The sequence below is a fragment of the Adiantum capillus-veneris genome, chromosome 26 (assembly GCF_014529385.1).
Source record: "Adiantum capillus-veneris isolate H3 chromosome 26, ASM1452938v2, whole genome shotgun sequence".
Lineage (NCBI taxonomy): Eukaryota > Viridiplantae > Streptophyta > Polypodiopsida > Polypodiales > Pteridaceae > Adiantum > Adiantum capillus-veneris.
In genome coordinates this window covers 82,887,126-82,894,769 of record NC_140956.1, presented here as the reverse complement: position 1 = coordinate 82,894,769, position 7,644 = coordinate 82,887,126, and positions in this window count along the sequence as shown.

The window sequence follows — 7,644 nt, the reverse complement described above, 5'->3', positions numbered from 1 at the left end:
CTGCATTTATACGCCCGTTTCTTAAAATTTATATGTATGAAACGTTAATATATGTCGTAATCTCGAATAATCTCCAAATAGTCAATTTTTTTTGTTTTCGTTCGAAACATCTTGTGAGATTTTGGGAGATTTTGGGAGACTACCAGCAAGAGAGTCCACTTAGTTGCAATACGACCATCGATAAGTAGAGCGTATAGTTTTTTGCTTTGATTTTAGAGTAGACCAGAGGTCATTACAACGCCATAACCCACTCTATGGGCACCTTTTGAGAGAGAGAGAGAGAGAGAGAGAGAGAGAGAGAGAGAGAGAGAGAGAGAGAGAGAGAGAGAGATCAAATGCATTAGGCCAGGTTGAAGGATTATTTTTCTTGCCGCTCTCAAGGTGTTTACATTGCTCAAAAAATCCCTTTTGTTTCTCTCATGGGGCACTGGCATGCACTTTAAGAGCCGTTTACAAGTATGGCACATGGAGAAGATGTCCATGACTTTAATCCGGGGGGAGGGGGGGGGTAGATATACATTTGGGGCCAGCCCACGAAAAATCTTTCTCGCTTTTCTTTTTGGATTCTATCTGCAAGAGGAAATCAAGTGGGCCGTTGTTTTTGTCTTAGTGCATGATCCCCAATCCACAATGCCTACGCAGATGCCCTTCTGCCCAAAATGGAGCATCATATTGCGGGAGTCTAGATCATTATTGAGGTAGTCATGCGCATGCAAATACTTCAGGGTTTAAAGAAGAGCATTAATAATTTGTAAATTGTCATTTTGGAACAATTCTATCATTCCTTTAGTGGTTAAGTAATCGTGAATGGCATGTTGGCTACCATCCGCATTGCACTTTTTACCACTACTCTACATGGCCGTCGTTCCAAAAATGTGAAATGAGCATCGAACGCTCCACGTGGCAAACCATGGAAAGTGGATAAATAATGCCGCGATGAGCGATGTCCAAGGTATGCATCTCTCCACCTTAGGTTGACGAGCATAACCCTTGTATTTATATGTAGTAGTAATGATAATGTAACCTAATCTAGTCCCTGATGAAGTGTATGTAATTCACAATACAACCATCAATCTCAGATGCAAGTCAAACATCGTATGTATCTACATCCAATACAACACCAAGTCATCTAGTGGTGAGCAATGGCTTGTCTATGGAGTCCAAAGCACAAGGGTAACTAGAGCATCACACAAAGATGAAGAGGGCATGAAGTATGCATCTCTCCACTCTCTATTTGATGAGCAACACCCTTGCATTTCTATGCACTACAAATGATGATGTGTCCTGACCTAAAATTGAGAATCCTATAGGTCACTCTGAAGTGAGAGGTGTAGCATCATGCCTACTGCACTCCACAAGTTGACCACTAAATTCAAACTCAGCTCTATCGTGAGAGATAAACCATTGCACCACACCAGTGAGAATCTAAGTTTGTCATAAAACCCCTCCTTGGAGTGAGCCATATGGATGCACATCATGGGAAGAAATACTAAATTCTACTCACTTCTAGAGTGAGTCGTATGCATGCATATCATGAAGTGGCCTATACCCTGCAAGCCAACTCTCTAGTGAGAGAAGCTGCTACACCAACGAGTCTGGCACAACACACAAAAACAAGTTAGTACTCATAAAATCAAGGGAAAATTACCAAAATACCCCTCTAATTTCTGGAAATTTCCAAAATACCCCTCAAATTTCAAAAATTCCCAAAGTACACCGTAATTTGTCATAAATTCCCAAAATGCCCTTCAAATTTTTCAAAACTCCCAAAATACCCCTGGTTGTGAGAGTAAATTTCTCCAAAAACAAAAAAAAATTGTAGCTTTTGATAAGAAGAGTGATTGTCTACCATACAGGATGCTAAAACTAAAATTTGAGCTGGTTATGTAGGCTTTGGAGATGAATTCCTTCATTATTTTTAGACATAATTGCCTTTTTTTGGGAGGTAATTTGCAAAAAATTACATGCTAAGCACTTAAAAACCGATCTCAATTGTCAAAAAAGAATAAAGATTAGAAAATCTTGAAGATCCAGCGAAAATAGATGCAAGGGTATTTTGGGAATTTTTTAAATTTGAGGGGTATATTGGGAATTTCCACAAATTAGAGGGGTATTTTGGTAATTCCCTTTTTGTAATCTCAAAAAGGAATTGTGCTATATTTAACTGTAATTGCAAATCTTATTGCAATTTTTTTTGTAAAACTTGAGAGAGAGAGAGAGAGAGAGAGAGAGAGAGAGAGAGAGAGAGAGAGAGAGAGAGAGAGCAAGTAGCATAGCATTGTAATCCATCGTGCAATGTTATCAAAATGAGCAAAATTTACAAGGTTTAAGTCACAAATCATCGTCGGTCTCAAATACACCAACCATATCATCTATTTCATCCATGAGCATTCTAAAGCTATCTCCCATTCCATATCATCATCATCGTCAATTTATGCAAAAATAGCTTCATGGGTTTGGTGAAGACACCATAGTGCTTTTGTGCTACTCTTGTTGCAATGTTTACCGGTTTATGGATAAGTCTCATGTTACAAAAAACATACACCAAATCAACAACTCGTTTAGGATGAAGTCGGTTTTGTTTTTTGGTATGCATAAAGACAAATACTGACCAATTTCTCTCGTAGCTTCCACTTGATGCTACAACTGATAAAACACTTATTGCAATGTGTTCAACTCCACCTTCTCCCCACTATACTCCTTCCACCATAGAGGTGAACTTGTTTTGGAAATGGAATCTATATGCCATGGATCCTGAAACATACCAATTCCGTTAGCATAATCAACTCGCTGATGAAAAGCTACTTTCCCATCGTCCTGTCTTAAGAGTTGGTGCCGCGCCATGAAATGACATATGCAATTGCACCCATCGCTTGTTGGTAGCTGTAAGATTATGGTAGCTTTGTCCTTTGCACCAAAACGTGTTGGGGTGGTAAAGCCCAATGTGCCACACTTAACTATTGGGCGGTGGGAGACTAATCGGGAACTAACATTGACCATTCATTCTACATAAAACAATAAGGACTCATAACCCTAAAAACACTATTGTGTTTGGAGTCCACCACAACCTATGTCTCCTCTCTTCTTTTCTCTTATCCATTGCTGCACACACACACACACACACACACACACACACACACACACACACACACACACACACACACACACACACACACACACACTCGCTCGCACACTTCAACTGGTATCAGAGCTAGAGGATTGGAGAGCACCATTGGAGCTTAGCAGGGAATCAGGCAAGGAAGCAGCAAAAATTACAGCACGTTTTTTCAGATATGTTTTGGTCTATCAAAAGGTTTGCATTCAGGCCAATTCCCAAGCTACCTTATCAAATTTTTGTCCTCTTCAACTTTGCTAAAGAAAGTTTTTAAAAAAATTTCACCGATTTGGAGATATGTCACTCCGACTGCCTGAAGGTCGTGTAGAACAAGTTGTAGATTTTGCAGATCAAATTTCCCTTGGTTAGAGTCAACATTTTTGGTCAATTCCCTCTTCTCCCAACTATTTTTTCATGCTCTACCACTTTGCAAAAGGAACCTTTTTACAAATCCCGAACAATTCTACTTCAAACAACAGGGTGGTCTACTTTTATCGGTTCTTTTGCGTACAGGTTTTCATTATAGACTCTTTCTACAATCTCTGTCACATATATGTTTAATGTAAGATCTTGAGGGTCTGTTAAATCAGACAAACCGCCACAACGGTTACAAAAAAAGGTTTTTGTGGTTTATGTAAGATCTTATGTGGTTTATGAAATATGCAAAGCCTATTGTTGAGGGTTGTGGTAAGGTTTTATTGTCCTAAGGGATTCTCAAATGTGGAGATCCTTTCGATGATACAGGTTTTGGAGCGAGCCCCCAACATCCCCATACTTTTAACATAGACATAGGATGTATGTTTATGCGGCTAGTGTAGTATTGGTGTGCATCTGCTTACCCGCCATTTTTGGCATTGCTATCATCTTTATACGTATGCATTTGACAGTGTTCAATTGGTTAGAGACACTCTTCTAGAGTTGGAGACACTGACAATGATAGTTTTTTGAGATTCTATCTTGCGAGTTTAGCCACTTTGTTCAGAGTTTTAATCATTGTATACAATTTTTTGGGGTTCAAAAGTCAAGCTTTGAGACTCTGTCAATTTTTTTAAAGGTTTTCTATTATCTTGTTTAGTGCAACGGATCTACCACTTTTGTTCCTTGTCAAGTGATGGCTTCATCATTGAAGAACTTTTTATTTAACATTGAGAAGTTAGATGACATTAACTTCCCATTTTTGAAGGAACAAATTTACAATGTCTTAGTCCAAAAAAAGCAGATCTGATCGATAAAGATAAAGCGGATATGGATGAGTATGGTTTGCAGGAGTTGAATGAGATTGCCGGGTCCACCATCATGCTGACTTTGTCAAAGAATGTCTACTTCAATGTGAATATGGAAAAGACTAGCTATGAGCTGTGGAAGAAGTTATGTGACCTGTATGAGAAGCAAAGTGCAGCATCAGATGTTTATTAGCTAAAAAATTTAGCTGATTTGAATATGGATGAGGGTATACCCATGTGCAACCATCTCAATGATCTCAACACAATTTTTAGTCAGCTTTCTGTGCAGGGAGTCAATTTTGACGATTCGGTCAAAGCAATGTTTTTGCTAGTTACGTCACCAAGCTGTGATACTTTTTGCACATCCATAAGTAATTCAACACCTCTTGATGGCTTAACATGTGCTGATGTTGAGGGAAATTTTAGCATGAAGAATCTTGATACTTCTCATGGTACTAGAAATGCACTCGTTGTTCGTGGTCGATCACAAAAAAAGAGCAATCATAGAGGAAAATCTCGTAGCCAAAAAGACATTCAGTGCTATCATTGTCACAAAAATGGTTATATGAAGAAAGACTGTCAAAAGTGGAAGCAAGAGAAAGGTAAATACAAGAAGCAGTAAGAAGGCAAGACTAAAGAAAGAAGTATAAAGATTGAAAAGATCAACAATGTTTTTGTTGAAGATTTTGATGGAGATATTTATCTTGTATATGCTATGAATTCAACATTTTTGGTTGTCACTGATGACTATACTTTACATCATTGGGTTTTTGACTCAGGAGTATCTTTTCATGTGACTCCTCACATGGAGTGGTTCAATACATATGATGCAGCCCGTAAAGGTTGTGTTCGTCTTGGCAATGATTTTGATTGCGACTTAGTTGATGTCAACAATGTGCAGCTCAAATTTTAGAATGATTCTTCATTCATGCTCAATAATGTGAGACATGTGCTGAAGATTACCAAAAGAGTGATTAGTACATGACAATTGGATGATGCAGGATATTTGTGCACATTTGGTGATAGTTCATGGAAGATCACCAAAGGTTCTTTAGTGGTAGCATATGGTTCAAAGTCCGGGACTTTGTACATGCTACGTGTATCCAATGTTAAAAACCATGTAATTTGTATAACCGAGCAGCCAAGTGTTTCTTTGTGGCATCTCCAGTTAGGACATATGTCTCAAAAGAGAATGAAAATCTTGTTTCATTTTGGTTATTTTCTTGGCTTCAATTTCTCAGACTTTTCAGTTTGTGAGCATTGTCTTTATGGTAAACAAACATAGTCACCACACAAAAGAGGAAGCACTCAAAAAAGTGAGCCGTTAGAGTTAGTGCATTAGTGATGTGTGTGGGCCTATGCCTAATGTATCCATGGGAGGTTCATTGTACTTTGTTACATTCATCGATGACTTCTCAAGAAAAGTGTGGGTATATCCTCTCACGAAGAAGGATGAAGTTCTTTCAAAATTTCAGAATTTTGTGGCATCTATTGTACCATACAATAGAAGTTGCATAGCATGTTGTCTAATGCAGAGTTGCTTAATGGATTTTAGGAAAAAGCGTTATGAACGATTATCCATCTTATTAATAGATATCCTAACAAGGATTTAGATGAGAAGGTACCTAAGAGCTTTGGTCTAGGAATCCGCCTTCTTATTATAAGCATCTTAGAGTCTTGGGTTCTGAAGCGTATTGCCATGTTCCAAAGGAGTTTCGGAGCAATTTACGCTCCTATGTCAAAGAAATGCATATTTATTGGCTATGGCAATCTTGAAGAGATGGGATTTCGGTTATGGGATCCTAAAGCTAAAAAGATTTTTCACAACAATGACGTATACTTCAATGAAGAAAAGATACATAACAAGCCTGTGCATACAGTGGAGGTCAGGAGAGTTATCTTCCAAGGAGATGGTGTTGTTCACAATAGGGCTGGAGTGTCTAATGTAGACAACAAGGTTAGAATCCTCCTATAGTACAAGATGTTGCTCAGGGAGAACATGCTCAACTAGTTATTAGAAGGTCTACAAGAGTTTCAAGGCCTCCTGATCGGTTTAGTCCCTCATTGGACTACATTATCTTGAAAGATTGTGGAGAGCCTTCTTGATATAAGGAAGCCATGTCAATGGATGACAAGGCAAAGTGGGAGAAAGCTATGCAATAAAATTGATTCTATCCATAAGAATCAAACTTGGAAGCTGGTTTAGTTGCCTGAAGGTAAAAAGGCATTACCATGCAAACGGGTGTATAAGCAAAAAGTTACACCTCATGATAATAAACCCAAGTACAAGGCACAACTCGTTGTTAAAGGATTTAAGCAACAACAGGGTATTGACTTTGATGAGATATTTTCTCTTGTCAAGATGACTACTATGCGGTGTGTACTTGTGTTGGTTGCTAAAGAAGACATGGAACTTGACCAAATGGATGTCAAGATATTGTTCTTGCATGGTGATCTTTAAGAAGAAGTGTATATGAAGCAACCAGAAGGTTTTGTTTAGAAGGAAAATGAAGACTCCTTGTGTCAGTTAGAAAAGACTATTTATGGTCTAAAACAGTCCTCAAGGGAGTGGTATCGTAAATTCTACTCGTTCATGCTCTCTCAAAGCTACAAACATAGCGATATGGACCACTACCTTTACACTAAGAAAGCTAAAGATGGTAGTTTGCTGATTTTGGTCCTTTATGTGGATGATATTAATTGAAGATAAATGTAGGGATGAGATTTTAGCCTTGAAGTCAGAGTTACATGAGAACTAAGCAATCCGTATCCTTGGCATGCGCATCAAACAAGACATATGTAAGAAATTGGTCGATTTGTCTCAATATGAGTACATTGCTAAAGTGCTCTAGCATTTCAATACGGACAGGGGGAAGGCATTGAGTACTCCATTACCTCTATATGTGAAACTTTCTAAAAATGATTGTCCTAATTTTGAAGAGGAAAATGCTGAAATGGCCATAGTGCCTTATTCATGTGCAGTTGGGAGTTTGATGTATGCTATCATTGCTACACATCCTGATATTGCTTTTGCAATGGGAGTTGTTAGTAGATATATGTCAAATCCAAGCAAGAAACATTGGGAGGTAGTGAAAGGGGTTATGCAATATTTGAATGGTACAAAAGACATGTGCATTTTCTCTGGACAAAAGATTATGTAGGAGACATGGAAAAGAGAAGGTCCACTTTAGGGTATGTTTTCAAATTCACTGGAGTTGCAGTTTCATGGAGATCACGTTTGCAAGATTGCATTACCTTGTCTACCACTGAGGCTGAATACGTTGCAGCTTCAAAAGCTTGCAAGGA